Raw genomic sequence first — 17612 nt, 5'->3', positions numbered from 1 at the left:
TACTTGTGTAGGAATAATGGAGTGTTTTTTAAAATTGAGGAAAAGTTCACGTATAAAATTCACCATTTAAAACATTTTAAGGTATAAAATTCAGTGACTTTTACATTCACACTGTTGAGCCACCATGGTCTCTGTCTAACTGGAGAACATGTTCATCACCCCCAGAGAAAACTGTTTCTATTCAGTATGCATATTTTCATTTAAGTTTTGAAGTAGTTAACATATATTGAAATGAAATGGAGGGAACCCAGAATAACCAAGATGGTTTTAGGTCGTGATAAATGCCATGAAGGGAAAGTGATAGAGAAGGAGAAGGAGGAAAGACACTTGATTGAAGACCCAGATAATGGGAAGGTATCCACAAGGTAAGGGGCCAAGGAAGGCCCTGAAGGAGGGAAAGAGAGGGTGTGCTGGGGCCCTGAGGCAGGGATCAATTCAGCAGGTTTAAGCGTGGAAATAAGGCCTGTGAGCTTGGAAGGGTGTGCCCAGGAAAAATGGGAGGAGCCACAGTGGGCTGCTGGGGTCTGGGGTGAACTTTAGAATCCACTGAACAACGTGGGAGCTCCTGGCCCAGGACCCAGCCATGGTTGCTGGCAAGCTCTGCAGGTGATCCTAGTGAGAAGCTGGGACACAGGTATCTGACGGCCGCTGACACATTTGAGAAGTTGATGCGAAAAAATGGTCTGTGAGTATCAACCATGAAACTCAGGAGTTTAGCATGGTTTCTTCTCAGTCTATGCATCTAACAGCTTTAAAATGTTTCTTTCTGACATTATGAATCTTGACTTCATGAACTAAGAAGAAGTATCAAGAAAACAAAACTATGCTGGGTGAAATGTGGTCATTAGCAGTTACCAGAAAAAGAAAAAAAAAAATCCCATTATCTCCTTGCTATTTTCCAACAACTTCAAAGATTTTATGACATTTATTTTATTGAAAATAATCAGTGCCCACTGGCCTGTCAGGCAGCTGAGAGGAAGGTATTGTCCCAGAGCCCCCTGCTGCAGCCTCTCCCCCGAGGTCCAGGGGCTGCTGTTCCTGCACCTGCTCTGATCCCTGCAGGCGCTTTTGTAGCAGGTGTTAGTGGTTCTGGGCTGATTAACAAAGATACGTTTAATTCTCCTGGTAGATGAGAACTCAGTGATTCAGTCTTATATGATGCTCAGGCTCTTGGGTCTAAATTATGGGAATTTGGATTTCCTTGGCTGTTCACCGTCAGAAATCAGTAGATTTCTGCAAAGGAAACCACACAAGTCTCCAGCTCTCTAGGTACCATCTGCCAGAAACGGGTTGAGGCTGCTTCTGTTTTACAAAAGTACTGGCTGTGGAGCGTGTGTCTGTCCCTCAAATCCAAGGCTTTCTAGTCTGGCCCTGGGGTCCAATGTAAGGAGGAAGTCAGCTGTGAGGGGCAGGCCAAGCCTGTGCTGTGTTTGGGGGAGATGGTCAGGGACCCGGAAGCCACTCATGGAACCACTGCGTGGCACATCCTCCGGAGAAATCCAGACCACCTACAACCTTTGCGGCTGTAAGTGGACTATTTGCTCCTTTGAGCCTCAGTTTCTGAAAAAAAGGCCTAATGATAGAGTTTGCTCCTTAATTTCAGCTGTGCTTGTCCTGTGTTCTGCCACATTCACTGGGGCAGCTCAGTTAGAAGCAACCCTGACCTGGACCTGACCCCCCTCACTGTGGGGCCCTGGCCAGCTCACTTTTGGGATGGGAGCCCCCTGCCGGGCTGACCCACAGCTGCCCTCATGGGATTGGTTGAGTGACACAGCACTTTGGCCGCCATCCCTTGACCACGCCTGGCCCCTAGTGCCCTTGGGCGTCCTGAGCTTTTGGCTGTGGGGGCAGAAGTCCCAGGGAGGCTCTAAGAATAGAGTCCTTTCCAGGACTCTCATTTCCAAAGTCCGAACTGACTTTGCAATACTAAATAAATATTGAACAAAGTTGACCCTCTCTCTCCTGCCAGAATTTCCAGCTTCTTTTTCTAAAACCTACGCTAATAGCTTCTGAAACTTTTCTTCTGCAAGAAGCCCCCTCTTTTTCAGAATACTTGCTAAAAAGCTCGTCTCTCGTAAAAGACAAATGCATGAAACTACCAGGAACTTAGGCAGTCCAAGGGAGTCTGAGACGAATCATAACTTTGTAAGAAAATCTTCAAAAATATTTTTATTAGCTTCTTGAGCAATGGAATTTAGTCAGGACTTCAGACAGAGCCAAATTTGAAATTTGTTATTATTTAATATTGTCCAACACAAAACTGCTCTCCATTTTAAGCAATGGTTTAAATTTTAATTCTCTTTAGAGAGCTTTCTGCTTTCAGGACAAATAACAGTCCAACCCAGCACAGACTTGAGTAGGTGGTTGTTTTGCTTAAAATCCCCAGAGATTTAAGGTCAGAGATTTAATTCTCATTGTCCTCTGGCTCTGACTGAGGCCTCTCACCTTTAAGTGTTGCTGTTGACTACCGTCTACCTGCCTCCACTCAGTGCCTCCACAACTACCCCCGACCAACTGGAGGTGACTGGCTCTACCACAGAACCCTGGAAACCTTGCATATATCCACCAGGTCACGTGGCAAGACTGTCACTGTGGCTAAATCCAAATCTTTGCAGAATATCTTGTGGTCCTCTTAGACCATGGGATTGATCTTGAGAAGCTGCCATTTCTCAGTTGCTTCCCTGGGATTGGGGAGGCTGAGGTGAAAGTTTCTCATGGCCTCCTGGCTCCTGATGAGGCTTCCCTTCGAGCACAGCTACAGGTGATAAAGCTGCCTTGCCACGGGGTGACAGGGCGCCCCATCCCTCGTTCCTGTTGCTGCTGTTTCTGTGCGGTCCTGAACGAGGACATGGGGAGCTGGCATGTGCAGCTCCTCTTCTTTTTGCCGTCCATGGGCACAGTAAACTCTCCCGACCTGAGAAGGGCTCCTTGTTTCTCTGCCGGCTGAATCAGTCCTGTCAGCCTCTGCCTTGTCCTGTGCTTGACATCTCCTTTCTTCTGTGCTTCCGGCCCCCTCCCCGCGATATAAGTCTGCTTTTGGGGCTCCTCACCTGCTCTGCGGCATCTCTTCCTGAGATGCTGCTTATCCACCCTAACTTCAAACTGCGGAGTGGTCTGTCTTCTCCGTAGTGTCTTTGCTCTGTCCTGCCCAGCTATGGGCTGGAATCTCCAATGTTTCAAGTGAGGAAAGTGGTAGGATATGTCACCTGTGAAAATGGGGAAGCTGCCCTGTCTCCCTCAGCTGCACGAAGCTCCAGCAGGGGCAGCACACTAGGGGTTTCCTCTGAGTTCCTCTCCAGCTCTGAAAGCTCAGTATCCATCCAGAAGTGCACCAGTCTCCTTGGAAACTTTAGAAGAGATGACAAGATTGTTGGCTACAGGTGGCCAAAGGAGCCCTCTGTTTTTTTTTTTTTTTTGGAACACTGAGGAAGCAAATTAAAATGCTACCTGCATACATGATACTTCAAATCCCACTCTGCTCCTGAATTCCCCCATTCGCAAAATAGTAATACAAATATTTATCTGTCCACCTGTGAGAGGACCCTAGAAAGGTGTCTAGGAGGACACTCTGCCACTCCAGGGCCCGCTACCACATGTCCTATGGGAAAAGCACAGACACGAGACCAGAAAAATCCTGGGTCTCCCTCTAGGTCCCTCCCTCAGTAGCTGGGAGAAAACCTTAGTTTTCTAATGTGCCATATGAATGTCGCATTAATAGCTAACTTCTGAGGTTTCTGTGAAGATCAGTGAGATTATTAGCAAAAAAATATATATGAAAGTTACCGGACTATAGGAAGTAATAAATGTTAACTGAATTGATGTCTGAAGTTGCAGGCTATGCACACCCTGTTGGCTTAAGACTGTTTAGAGATATGTGCTGTAACCAGGAAATAAGTACCTCAAACTCCCACCACATTGTGTGAGGAAGGCGGTGGGGAGCTGCTTGATGGCCTTCTGAGTCACATTTCTTCCCTGGAAGCTCATTAGCCAGAGTTGCAAAGGTCTGCTGCCAGAGCCATCCGAGGGCCGTCTGCTCTGCTGGGGCCTGTCCATGCCCGGGCAGAAATGACCCTGGCTGAAGCTCAGGGACCATGGCTGGAGCTATGACAGGAAGGGCAGGCTGCTGCTTCTGCAGAACCAGAGGCCCGGGGAGAGGCCCCCAGAGCTGAACACAGCCCCAGATGAAGCCCTAGTGAGGTCAAGTCCTGGCTGGGACTCTGCCATTGGGGTTGCCTGTGCGTGGCTGAGACTGCCTTTCCCCCCACCCCCTGCTCCTTTACTGGGGTTCTGCTGTTCTCATCCCTGTCCCCTGGTGCAGCTACACACATTTGCTCAGAAAGAGAGCCCCCAGCAGCTTAGAGTTCAAGGTTTTCTTGTTGGAAATGCACAGCTTTTGGAGAAAATAAAAGTGGCAAAATGCTAAATGCTGGTGTGAGCCGAACATGTGTCTGGAGTGTGTCAGGTGTGTGTCAGGCCTGTGTCCAGCGTGTGTCCGGCATGTGTCAGGTGTGCATCAGGCCTGTGTCCTGAATGTGTCCAGCATGTGTCAGGTGTGTGTCAGATGTGTGTCCAGTGTGTGTCCTGTGGGTGTCAGGCGTGTGTCCTGCAGGTGTGCAGCGTGTGTCCAGCGTGTGTCAGGTGTGTGTCAGATGTGTGTCCAGTGTGTGTCCTGTGCATGTCAGGCGTGTGTCCAGCGTGTATCCAGTGGTGTCAGGCATGTGTCAGGCTTGTGCCACACATATAAGACCACACTCTGTGTTGTTTCCATGATTCCTTCCCAGCATGTTGTGAAAGACGCATCTTGTTCTCACGTTGAAGAGGAAATGGAGGCCCGAACGGTAAAGTGCATGTCTGCTTTGCATAGCCCATAGAAGGCAGGCCCAGGAGGGTGGCCCTGGTCCTGCAGACTCTGAATTCCTTTGCTGTGCTGTGATCACCCCCATCGTAATCATGACGCCATAGCCACTGGCACTTGCACAGCTCTCTCAACTGTGGGAAAGACTCTCCCCCCAGTACTGTGTCCTTGGATCTTAACCTTGCCCAGTTGGTAGACAAGCTGGTCATACCCATCAGAGGATGGAAGAAGCCCGTGGAAAGTTGGCTGCCCTGCCCTGCCCCTGCTGCCTAGGGAAAGGTTGGGAGGAGAGGACTATTGAAGCCACCCACAGAGACCCAGGTTGGGACTGCCAGAGCAGACCAGGTGTGGTGATGCCGTCTGGACGGTGCCTCTTCGTCCATGAGAGTGGCTCCGTGTAGACTGAGAATGTGGCTGGAACAGGTCATGAGAACCATTGGCAGCGGGATGTGCCCATGCTGTGGAGCCTGCTCCTGAACCCAAAGGTGCGGGTAGTGCAGGAAGGGGAGGTACAGAAGGCAAAGGAGATGGACCAGCTCCTTCACTGCTGAACGGGGCTGGCAATGGACAGAGAGGAAGTATGGCTCCAAAAAGCAGCACAGAGCCATGTCCTCAGCCGAGGGGCATGCAGGATCCTGAAGCCAGCTCAGAGATGGTGCATCTGGGTGGCAGGGAACTGGGGCATGTGGCAGAGACACTGGAAGTGGAGCCTGCAGGAGCCTGGACAGCAATGACCTATTAAAGATGGAACTCCTGGCTTCCCATCACATGACCTGGGGGCCCGAAACATTTGGATGCCCCACAGGACAGAGCATGGTGTGGCAGGCTGCTTGGGGAGATGAGCTTGAGGCAGGAGGGGAGGCTGGAGAAGGTGAGACTAGGCTGCAGCAGGTCCCTGCGGCTGACAGCCCCAGTTGTGAGGCCTGCAGTTCACAAACAGGCTCACACCTATGGCTGCTTTTACCTGGGTCCCAGAGGACCCTGAGTTTCAGGAAGACTCCTGGAATTGCCCGGGGTCCTGGGACCTGTGGGGACAGACATCACCAGGACTGGCTGTGCTCTGCCCTCCCGTCCCCTCTGCCGATGGGACACATGAGTTCCTGTCCACTGCAGAGGGACATAAAGGGGAAGGCGCAGGGGTGCAGAGACTGTGGGGTGGAGGGTGCTTTATGGCACGTTTACCCTCACATGATCAATAAGTGCTTGTACCTTAGACCCTCAGAGGCATTCAAAAACAGCTTTCCCAGTGTCAAAATGAGTGAAGTCAGAAGCGGAAGCAGCCTTGTCCTGGCTCCCTGCAGCATGCGTGTTTTCCTGGTGTCACTGGGCTCCTTACCCTGCTGGTGGCTCCACATCAGCCCCTCAACCTGGTGGTTGGGCTAGGGTGCTCCCCCAGGGACCTGTCCATGTCCAGTCTAGGGAAAACCTAGGTTGGCAGAAGATGAAGTCACTTTTATTTCTATTAAATACTGTGTGAGCTGTAATAGGGACACTTGTACAGGTTTTAAGCCACATTCAGCCAACACAGCCCAATGATGTGTCAAAGACATCCAACAGGGGTCACCTGTGAGAGCAGGTGAGGTTGACCTTTGATGTTGGAGAGTACACAGGACACTTGAGTTTCTTCTCACCCATGACACAAGTTCAAACCCAGAGAAAAACGTAAGCCCACTTTAGTCCTTCCTAGTTTATAAGTGTGGACCTACTTTCTTCTGAGCTCGGGGGAGCAACAGGTACTACAGAATTTAGCTGGGAAGTGCACATTCTCTGAAGTATCATTGCCCACTCTGGTGCCAAGGATGCTCATGAGCACTCTCTGGCTGTTCCATACCTAGCTTTGACATGGGGGCCTTGAAGGATGTCCAGAGACACCGTTCACCTTTGGGTGTCAGCCAACCGAGGGAGCAAAGATTTCTCAGACGATGCAACTGTTTAGTCCCATTCACAAATGCTTACTGAACATCTTCTACAATTAGTCATTGCACTTCACAGAGTGGCAGGGACGTGAGGAATCCACAGTCCTGGGGTCGGGGGGCCGGGTGTACGTGTGTGTGTGAGGTTAATGATCACCTCAAGAGATGGAGCAAACTCCCCGCTCCTCAGGCTGGGGCTCACAGAGCAGCTTCCATCCACAGAGCACAGCATGGAAAATGGGAAGGCAGGGGACCTCTGTGCTGGAGAAACTAACAGGACCTCCTCCCGGTGGTCAGGGCCAGCACCCACAGTGACGAGTCACATTCACAATGTGTACCCTTGAGGTGATGCAAGACCCTTCACTGCTGTGGGCTTCCTCCCCAAACCCATACCCCAGTCTAATCATGGGAAAACCATCAGACAAACCCTATTTTGGAGACATTTTACAAAATACTTGACCAGTCCTCCTTAAAACTGTCAAAGTCACCAAAAACCAGAAAAATCCTGAGAGCCAAGAGATATGACAACTAAATGTCATGTGGTATCCTGGCACAGGAGAAGGATAAAAACCAAGGGAACCCGAATAATTTATCAATATTGGTTTATTAATTAGAACAGATGTTCCATACAAATGTAAGACATTAATGATAGGGAAAACTGGGTATGGGTTACATGAGAAATCTCTTCACTGTTTTCATAAATTTTATTTACAAAATTTGTGACTTTTTAATCTAAGTCTGTTCTGAAATAAAAAGTTTATTTAAAAAAAAAAAAAACCACTCCATCCAGTAGGCGGTAGCAGGTAGCCTGCAGAAGAGGTGGAGCCAGACTTGACTCACTGCCTGGGGGATGGCGACAGACGCATCTAAGACATGCCAGTGATGAGGTTGTGTCCCAGACAACAAAGGTGACACCCCAGGAACGTGGACCCTTTATGGTGGTTGAGATCCTTGGAGGAGCAGTGCAATGGGAGTTACGATGGCTACTCTGACCCATCAGTAACCAGACTTGTGAGATTGGCAGGAACCGGGGACAACATAAAGTTATGAAAGTGGAGGCCCGGAGAAGCCTGAAGAGTGTAGCCAAGGTCGTGTTGAGATCAGAGCTCACAGCTAACAGATAACAACACAGCAAAGGCATGAAGCCCACCACGAGTGAGGGGTTTAAGTGATACAGACACCAAGATGACAATAGGAATGGTCCAGAAGGGTCACCCTGAAAATTAAGTTGGTATAAGTGTCTATGTTTTCTTATTTTGTAGGACCTCCCTATTTTAGTTGGGGAATTTACCTCTCCCCAGTCTCAGCAATCAGCATGCTTGCTCTTTCTGGCATAGGGATCCAACTCCATTCACTAAAACCAATCTTAGACATAGGAGAGGATTGCTCTTTCTGTCGGATGAGTCCTACTAGAGCCTGAAATAAAGCCCAAATGCAAGTTGGCAAAACTAAGGTTTGGAGAGAGACAGAGACTGCACGCACGCTTGGTAGTGTTTAGTTCCTGGATGCAGCTGTTCCTGAAGTCTACACCTGAGCTTGCAGCAATACTTTTTGTTTGTATTTTGCTTAAGCCAGTTTGAGTGGGATTTATGCTACTTAGAATAAAAGGGTCCTGAGAATCTTTCTTTTTTTTATTGCATTTTAGGTTTGGGGGTACATGTGCAGAACATGCAAGATTTTTGCATAGGTACACACATGTCAGTGTATTTTGCTGCCTTCCTTCCCCTCACCTGTATCTGTCATTTCTTCCCATGCTATCTCTTCCCACCTCCCCACCTCCCCGTCCCTCCCCCATTTCCCCCCAACGGACCCCAGCGTGTAGTGCTCCCCTCCCTGTGTCCATGTGTTCTCATTGTTCAACACCTGCCTATGAGGGAGAACATGCGGTGTTTGATTTTCTGCTCTTGTGTCAGTTTGCTGAGAATGATGGTTTCCAGGTTCATCCATGTCCCACAAAGGACGCAAACTCATTGTTTTTGATGGCTGCGTAATATTCCATGGTGTATATGTACCACATTTTCCCTGTCCAGTCTATCGTCGATGAGCATTTGAGTTGGTTCCAGGTCTTTGCTATTGTAAACAGTGCTGCAATGAACATTCGTGTGCATGTGTCCTTATAGTAGAATGATTTATAATCCTTTGGATATATACCCAGTAATGGGATTGCTGGGTCAAATGGGATTTCTATTTTTAGGTCATTGAGGAATCGCCACACTGTCTTCCACAATGATTGAATTAATTTACACTCCCACCAACAGTGTAAAAGTGTTCCTATTTGTCCACATCCTCTCCAGCATCTGTTGTCTCCAGATTTTTTAATGATCGCCATTCTAACTGGTGTGAGATGGGATTTATGCTACTTAGAATAAAAGGGTCCTGGCGATTCCTCAAGGACCTAAAAATAGAAATCCCATTTGACCCAGCAATCCCATTACTGGGTATATATCCAAAGGATTATAAATCATTCTACTACGAGGACACGTGCACACGAATGTTCATTGCAGCACTGTTTACAATAGCAAAGACCTGGAACCAACCCAAATGCCCAACGATGATAGACTGGACAGGGAAAATGTGGTACATATACACCATGGAATATTACGCAGCCATCAAAAACGATGAGTTCACGTCCTTTGTAGGAACATGGATGAACCTGGAAACCATCATTCTCAGCAAACTGACACAAGAGCAGAAAATCAAACACCGTATATTCTCACTCATAGGCGGGTGTTGAACAATGAGAACACATGGACACAGGGAGGGGAGCACTACACACTGGGGTCCGTTGGGGGGAAATGGGGGAGGGGCGAGGGGTGGGGAGGTGGGAAAAGATAGCATGGGGAGAAATGACAGATACAGGTGAGGGGACGGAAGGCAGCAAACCACACTGCCATGTGTGTACCTATGCAACAATCTTACATGTTCATCACATGTACCCCAAAACCTAAAATGCAATAATTAAAAAAAAAAAGAATAAAAGGGTCCTGAGAATCTTTCTACTACGGAGAAAGATCGCAGAATAATGAGTGCTTCTGTCCCCAGAGACACTCCTGGGAGGCAGTCTGCAAATGGGTTGGGGAGGAGATGAGATTTTCTGAAGTCAGATTGTGATGAACAGGGCATACCCTCAGGAAAGTACAGAATGCTACAGCTAGCCAGGCTCTGAAAGGGTCTCTGGATCCTGGAATGCCACCATTGTTCTGAAGTTTTGCATCATGTCTAAACTCACTGTCCTGTCCTAACAGAAGAATGGAGTCCCAGAAACCTAGGAGAAGAAGACAAAGTGTCAGCCTCTCAGCGTCTGCTGTGTTGCCAGGAAAAGAGCGCTGGTCCCAGAGGCTTGCCCAGTTCCACAGGTAGGAAGCATCCCTGTGAGGACTGGAACATTAGCATATCCCAGATCCACCTGCAAAACTTTTGTAAACGTGGAACTCCCTCATTCTAATGTTATCAGAAACTTCCAGAGCTGAACCTTGATTAATCTGGATACAAAGAGGGTTGAAATACCACATAGTAAGCATTAACAGGAGGCTGTTTCCTTTACCCTTGAAGCTTGATGGATCTATAATGATTTAGTGCCTCCTGAAAATCAGGGTCACCCTCTGCATGTGAAGAAACAGACAAGCACTCAGCTCTACCACTTTGAGAGGGATGGACAGCATGAGACTTCAATCACAGCTCATGGATAACCAAGGAAAGCTGGATTCCTGCACCTAAAAAAATGGAAGCACAAACCATGCAATAAATGCTCTCTGTTCAAGTTTAAGTTCTCAAATAATGTATCCAATTAACTGATGTATTAATAACATGGAAAATAATAATCTCACAGGAAGATTCCAAAAATGTCTGATTTTATATCTAGCAAAGACTTCAGACATTATGTTTAAATTGTATGTAGAACTCAGAGTGAACATGCCAGTGACAGTGGCAATGAGAGGGGTAACTGGGGGCCAGAAGTCTGAGGGAGAGGAGAGGAAGGAGCAGAGCACGCTCAGGGGACCATGAGCCACGCAGGATAAGCAATAGGGCAGAATAAACAGGACATAATATTTTGATTCTCTTTGTACCCTAACTAACCACACAGCTGAGGAAGTTGCTGCCAGGATTAGAAAAAGAAAGTTGCATATTCTCAAAAAGCAACAGTACAGTGCAAAGAATGATAATCAATACCCCCAGTACACTTGACCCAACCCCTAATGAGCTTGTGACCTTGGGCCAAACAGGCAGCTCCCAGGCTTCTGTTTTGTCACTGTTGACCTCTTCTGGCTGCAGTGATTCGTTTCCAGACATAGGTTGCTTCAGCTCACCTCAAACTCTTCTTACAGGCTGTTCTTTGAGAAATGGCAAGGTATCTCTTGAAAAGTCCTTTTTTTTCTTGCAGAGTCATCCAATTCATAAGTTAATGAGGTCTCACCAGTGATATGATTGCAGACTTACAAATATTACTAACTGAAAGGAGTACAAGGAAGGTGGGAAATGCAGACACACCATGGCTGGGTGGCTTCCAGGAGATGCACATGAGACCAGCCCTGCGATGGGCCCGGTCAGAAGGACGTCTGCCTAGACAAGGTGGAAGCTCTTCAGCATTCTGAGGAGTACCACCATCTGACTTCCAGTTTGAAGCTATGACTTGGGTTGCTGTATCAAGAATAGACTTCAGGGAAGACAAGGTTGAACGTAGCAACACCAGTGAGAAAGGGGACATAGTAATTCAAGTGCAAGGTGGGAGTGGAGATGGGAATTACATTAGAGAGAGTCACCAGGATTTGATGACTGTGAGCTGTGGAAGAAAGATCCAAGTCAAGAATGACTCCAGTGACATTGTCCTAAGCAATTGGAATGATGAGATCACAGGTGTTGAGATGGGGAACCTGCACATGGAGTGGGTCTGGAGGAGAGATTTGGTGTTTGGCTTTGGACATACTGAGTTTCAGATGTGTTTTCACACACATGTGGAGGGATTACACTTGAATATCTGAGTCTGACCTTCGTATTGAGATGTTTCTGTCCTTTCTCCGACATCTCCCCTGCAAGGACTGGCCATTGTGTATTCAGTGCCCCCACAAGGCTTTGTGCAGACCCCTGGTATGTCACATTTATTTTAAATGGCTTCACTGAGATATAATTGATACACCGTATAGTTCACCCATTTAAACTGGACAGTTGAATGGTTTTTAGTATATGCAAAGAGTTGTGCAGCCATCACCATGATCACTTTTAGGATATTTTTGTCAACCCTTCCCCACTAAAAATACCCATAGCCATTAGGAAATGCTCTCTAGTTCCTAGCATGGTATTTGAAAATAGTGACAATTCCTATTTTCAAGCCTGTCAGTAAGCCTCTTAATGGTAGGGACCTCCATGTTATTTGTTTTTGCATTTCACTCTGTAACAATTACTCAAAAAAGCTTTTGTATGAATGAACCACAGTTTGAAAAATATGACCCTAAGACTGTGTGTCTGTAACGAGAGAACGACCCCTTTGCCTTCCTGTGCTCTTCATGTGGCTGCCTGTAGCATTTTTCAGATCTATTTGAGAAATTGAGTGGAGAATATGGAGATAAGCCTCATTACTCTTTTCTTTCTTGGCTATACGCCTCTACCATCTGTTGTAAACAAAACCAAAAAGAGTCTTTCTAAACCTGGTGAAAATATCTCAGATGCAAGGAAACCAGTGATGAAAAATGCAACATTAAAGTTCAGGCTGCTATAAACACATGGCATAAATCACATCTGCTCGTTAAATTTAATACAAAGAATGATAACAAAAGCAAAGAGATGTCTGAAAGTCCCTTGGGAGAAATAAAGGGGCTGACAAATTCCTGGTTTTCACCATTTTGTGTTATAAGGATACACATAATTTCATTTTGGCCAAATGTTTCTGGACTCAGACTTGGAGATGAAGGCCACTACAAAGGCAATCTCCTCTAACACCTTCATTTCAGAGTTGATGAGCTCGATAGTCATGCCCTGTGACCTCTCAGCAGGTTATGGCAGAACTTGCCCAAGAGCAAGGGACATAATGTATTAATTAGTTTAAACTGGTATGCATTATGAACTAACAGGGTCTGGGCAGATCAGTAGCATCTAAATACTATTCTAAGGGTCAGAAGCTTTTTTTCCAATAAAGCCTTATGTTGAAAACATTATGGCAGCATCCTTCTGATGGAGGCGGTGGGGGGGGGGCGGTGAACTCCTTTTTCCCTCTGCTGCTGCAGCTCTGACCTGGTTTAGTGAGTCCTGGAACTGTCCCTTTGACATCCCTCTTCTGTGTTCTTCTGAAATACAGGCCCTGTCCACTGCATCTAGTCACTAGTTTACTTGTTTCTCTTCCTTCCTACACAGTGGAATCTCTCAACATAATGATTGTGTCCTATACAAAACTTCATACCTCAATTTCTGAACTCAGGAAATCTTAACTTTGTTCCTTGTCTTGCCAGGTTCTTTTCAAGGTGCTGGTGACACAGATGTGAGGAAAACAGAGCTGATGGAGCTTACATTCTATGGGGCAAGAGTGAGCAGAGGGCAAATCATCAAATAAAGAAACAACTATAGGCACATTTGTGGAAAATACAGCAGAAGAAGATAAGAAGAAGTATCAGGACATTTGGAGTGGCTAAATTTGCCATTTTTTTCCCCAGAAGGTGGACAAAAGGACATATTCAATAAAGTGACATTTATATGGAGACATAAGGAAATGAAGGGGGAGCCACACATGTCAAGGAACACAAGTGCAAAGGCCCTGAGTTACAAATCCTGTACGGTGATTTGTAGGAACAGCAAGGCCAGAGTGGGTGACAGCTGGAATAGGGTGAATTAGGAGGTGTGGACAGAGTGGTTGCAGGGAGTCAGGTTATTTAGGACTCTGTTGACCATTGTAAAGATTTGGGATGGGACACCGGGCAGAGGAGTAACATAATCTCACTTCAGTTTTGAAAGGTTCACTCGAACTACTCTATTGAAGATGGATCATAGAAGACTGAACATGGAATCGGGGAGACCAGTCAGAAAACTCCTTCAGGAATCCAGCTCAGTAATGGCAAATTCATCCTTCCCCTTTATTAGGCCTCTCCACTCCACATTTTTTATTGCCTACACGCCAGTCCATCTGCAAGTCCCTTGGCTGTACCGCTTAAATATGCTCAGAATCTAATCACTTTGTAGCACCTCCACTGTTCCCCATTTAAGGCACCCTCATGTCTCATCTCATTATTGCTGTTAGCTTCCCAGCTTCAGTCCTCTCTATTGCTTCCTCTTAACACAGTAGCCTGTGGTTCTTTTAAAATGTCAATCAGAAGCAGAAAATGGCAGAGCAGGGAACTCCAAAACTGTTTCTTCACTAAAGTAACAATGAAGTTGGCACAAACTATTAGGATTAACTTTTTAAAACTAAGAAATCTAATAAAAAATATAAATAATAACGAAATGTTTCATAAAGAAAGAAGATCCTAAATTTCAGTGAAAGACTATTGTGGTGCTTTAACTTCCCTATACAATTTACCACTTTCTAGCTTGATGGTAGCTATGGGGATGGCTGCCCATGTTACTGACATAACCTGATGGCCCCAGAGGAGGCACTACAGGCCTTAGTCTCAAGCAATTATGATTGTATGTCTGTCTGGTGGCTCCCTGAGTGATTGGACAGGGGATTACCTTTGTTTCACGTGCCTCTGAACTTTCTCAGGGCCGAGGCAGCCTCCTGGGTGGCGTTTTAAAGAAGGATTTGAAGCAAATATATTCACTGCCACTGTCTGGGGAATATTACAATAGGAAAATCAGTAGACAGACTAGAAAGGCTAGGAAAATTCAAGGAAAGAATATAAATGTGAGAATAAACATTTCAATAGATTCCACATAATTGGATAATCTGGAAGTCCACACAACTGCCCAGAACTAGACATGCTCAGAAAAAACTGGAGGACACCATGAACTTTCATCTCTGGCTCCTGTCTCTAGCCTCTTGTGAAGCTCAAAGTAGACATTAAACTAACGTAAATGGCCTAGCTGAGCGTTAAAGGAATGCTCAATCATATAGCTAGTCTGCAAAGACTTGGAGTACTTTTTGCTATCTTGGCTTTGGACATTAAAGAAAATCTCTGTTAAAGTACCAGCTGACCAGTAAGTTAACAGAACTGGAACTTCGGTGACTACACATAACGGAGAATACAGACTTATAAAAAGAATTTAGAAGAGTCACTAAACAACTACAACCTACAAGTAGCAACAGCAAATCTTGGAGAGAGGAAGATTATGATTTCTAGGGTTACATATTATGCTATTCAAAATCTCCAATTATCAACAAAAATTTACAACACGCACAAATTAACAAGAATGTATGTTCCACTCACAGGAAAAAATAAACAGAAACTGTCCCCAAGAAAACCCAACATTGGATTTACTATAAGAAGACTTTAAATTAACCATCTTAAATGTGCTCAGAGAGATAAAGAAAAACCACAGTCAAAGGAAACCATAAATACAATGCCTAGACAAATACAGATTATCAACAAAACAGAAAAGATAAGAATAGACCAAACAGAAATTCTGGAGCTATAAAATGCAATCTGAAACAAAAACTTCACTAGAGAGATTAGCAGAAAATTTGAACAGAAAGAAGAAAGCAGCCTCAAAATTTCAAAGTAAGTTTAAAATAGCTCAATGTAGATTATTCAATTTGAGAAGCAGAAGTGGAAAGAAATGAAGAAAAATGAACATATCTTAAGAGGCCTGTGGGCCACTATGAAGTGTAGCATTATATGCATAATGGGAATCCAAGAAGAAGAAGGAGAGAAAGGAGCAGAAAAGTTATTTGAAGAAATAATGGCCCAAAGTTTTCAAATGTGAGAAATAACATAAATCAGTATATCAGGGAATCTCAATGGACTTTTAGCTGAATAAGCACAAAGACTCCATGACACATTATAATTAGACTTTCAAAAGAAAAAGTCAAAAAGGAATCCTGAAAGCAGGAAGTAAGAAACTACTTGTCATGTTTTTGTACGAGGAATCTTAAATAAGAATAAGAGTCAACTTCTCATCAGCAAGCATGGAGAGCAGAAGGAAGTGGGATAACATATTTAAAGTGCTGATAGAAAAAACCCTGCTAACCAAGAATTCTGTCTGGCAAAACTAATCAATGAAGAAGAAATTAAGACATTACCAGATAAATAAACTTTGAAGAAATTCAACACTTGTAAGCCTGTCCTACAAGAGATGCTCAAAGTATTCCTTGTGGTTGAAATAAAAGGACACAGACTCAAAGCTGTAGGAAGAATGAAAGAAAACTGGTAAAGGTAACTACAGAGATTAATATACAAGCAAATATTGTATTTTTGGTTTGTAACTTCTCTTTCCTTTTTTTCCCCTCCTTATATGGTTTAAAATTCAAATGCCAAAAATAATATAAATTCGTGTTAATGGGCACTCAATGTGTAAAGACAAAATCTGTGACAATAATAACATAAAGAGATGGATGAGTCTGTATAGTAGCAGAGGTTTTGTGCATAATTCCGACTAAGATGGTATCGATTCAAGCTACATTGTTATAAATTTAAGATGTTAATTACAATCTCCAAATTGTAAGGCAGAAAAAAAATAAAGGAAATAACTTAAAAAGGTTAAGAAAACAATTAAAAACTATGTAGAAAGGTAAATAAGAATAGAACCAAAATGGACTGGAAAAAATCAATTACACAAAAAACAAGTCCATAATGAAAGAATTGAGAAATGAAAATAAACAAAACTTATGGAATATAAATGGCAAAATGAGAGAAAAAGGCCTTTCCTTGACCGTAATTACTTTAAATATAAATGAATCAAATGATTCAATTAAATGGCAGAGATTTTCAGTATGTATTAAAAAAAATGATCCAACTATATGCTGTCTACAAGAGACTTATTTTAGCTATAAAAACACAAAAATGCTGCAAATAAAAGGACAGATAAGATATTTCATGCAAATACTAATCAAAAGAGATCTCGGTTATCTCTGCTATTATTAGACAAAATAGACTTTAAACTTTCTTTTTTTGCTTCTGAAAGCTTTATTTCAGTTTGATCCAAGGCCTGAAAGAGTGCTCCAGGGTAGTTAAAAAGCTGCCCAGCAGCTGGAGGGAGAGGTTTAGGCAGAAGCCCTGTTACTTTGCAAAGGGCCCTCGAGAAGTTGCTGGGCTCAATAGGCTCCTAGTTGTGTTTGAAGGTGAGCCTTTCAAAGAGATACTTGCCCAGCCCAGCCTCTGGCAAGCCAGCCTGTGGAAGGAAGTTGGTCAGGTGGTCACTCATTTTCTTGATGAGTTTTACTTCCTCATCTCAAAAGTGACTGTCTAGGAGTCACAGAGATGGGGGTCTGTGCAGGCAAAACTAAGGCCATGAAGATCCAAAAGGGCTGGACCCTACAGTTTGTTTGTGTATAGATGTGCAGTTTGAGGGATAGCTTTAAAGCCTTGGAATCCTAGGCATAGTTTGTGTGGAGAAATGCAGTTTGAGGGGTAGCTTCTCTAAGGTGTTGAACTCCACAGAAGTTCAGAATCATGTCTCTGGATCCTGAGTCCACCTCCACAGACCAGGGTGCTGCTCAGGTCAGTTGCCATGGTAACTGCAGCAGATGGTCCCTTTAGAGATGGAGTCTAAAGACATCAGAACCAAGACACAGAGTTTAAATATCAACTGAAGAAAGTGAAGACTGGCCAGAGAGACCAGTTTGGGGAAACCAGAGGCTACTCCCCAACCATGATGCTAGGAAGGACTGTCCCCAGGGTAACAGAAATAACACACTGGAGTGATTCAGGTGTGCTAGGTTCCCAGCAGAGGAGGGTGAGGGAAGAGATCCGGGGAGCCCGGCTCAG

Source organism: Saimiri boliviensis, chromosome 10 (assembly GCF_048565385.1).
Source record: "Saimiri boliviensis isolate mSaiBol1 chromosome 10, mSaiBol1.pri, whole genome shotgun sequence".
NCBI lineage: Eukaryota > Metazoa > Chordata > Mammalia > Primates > Cebidae > Saimiri > Saimiri boliviensis.
The sequence above is the reverse complement of the archived record's forward strand: the minus strand, read 5'-3'. Positions refer to the sequence as shown.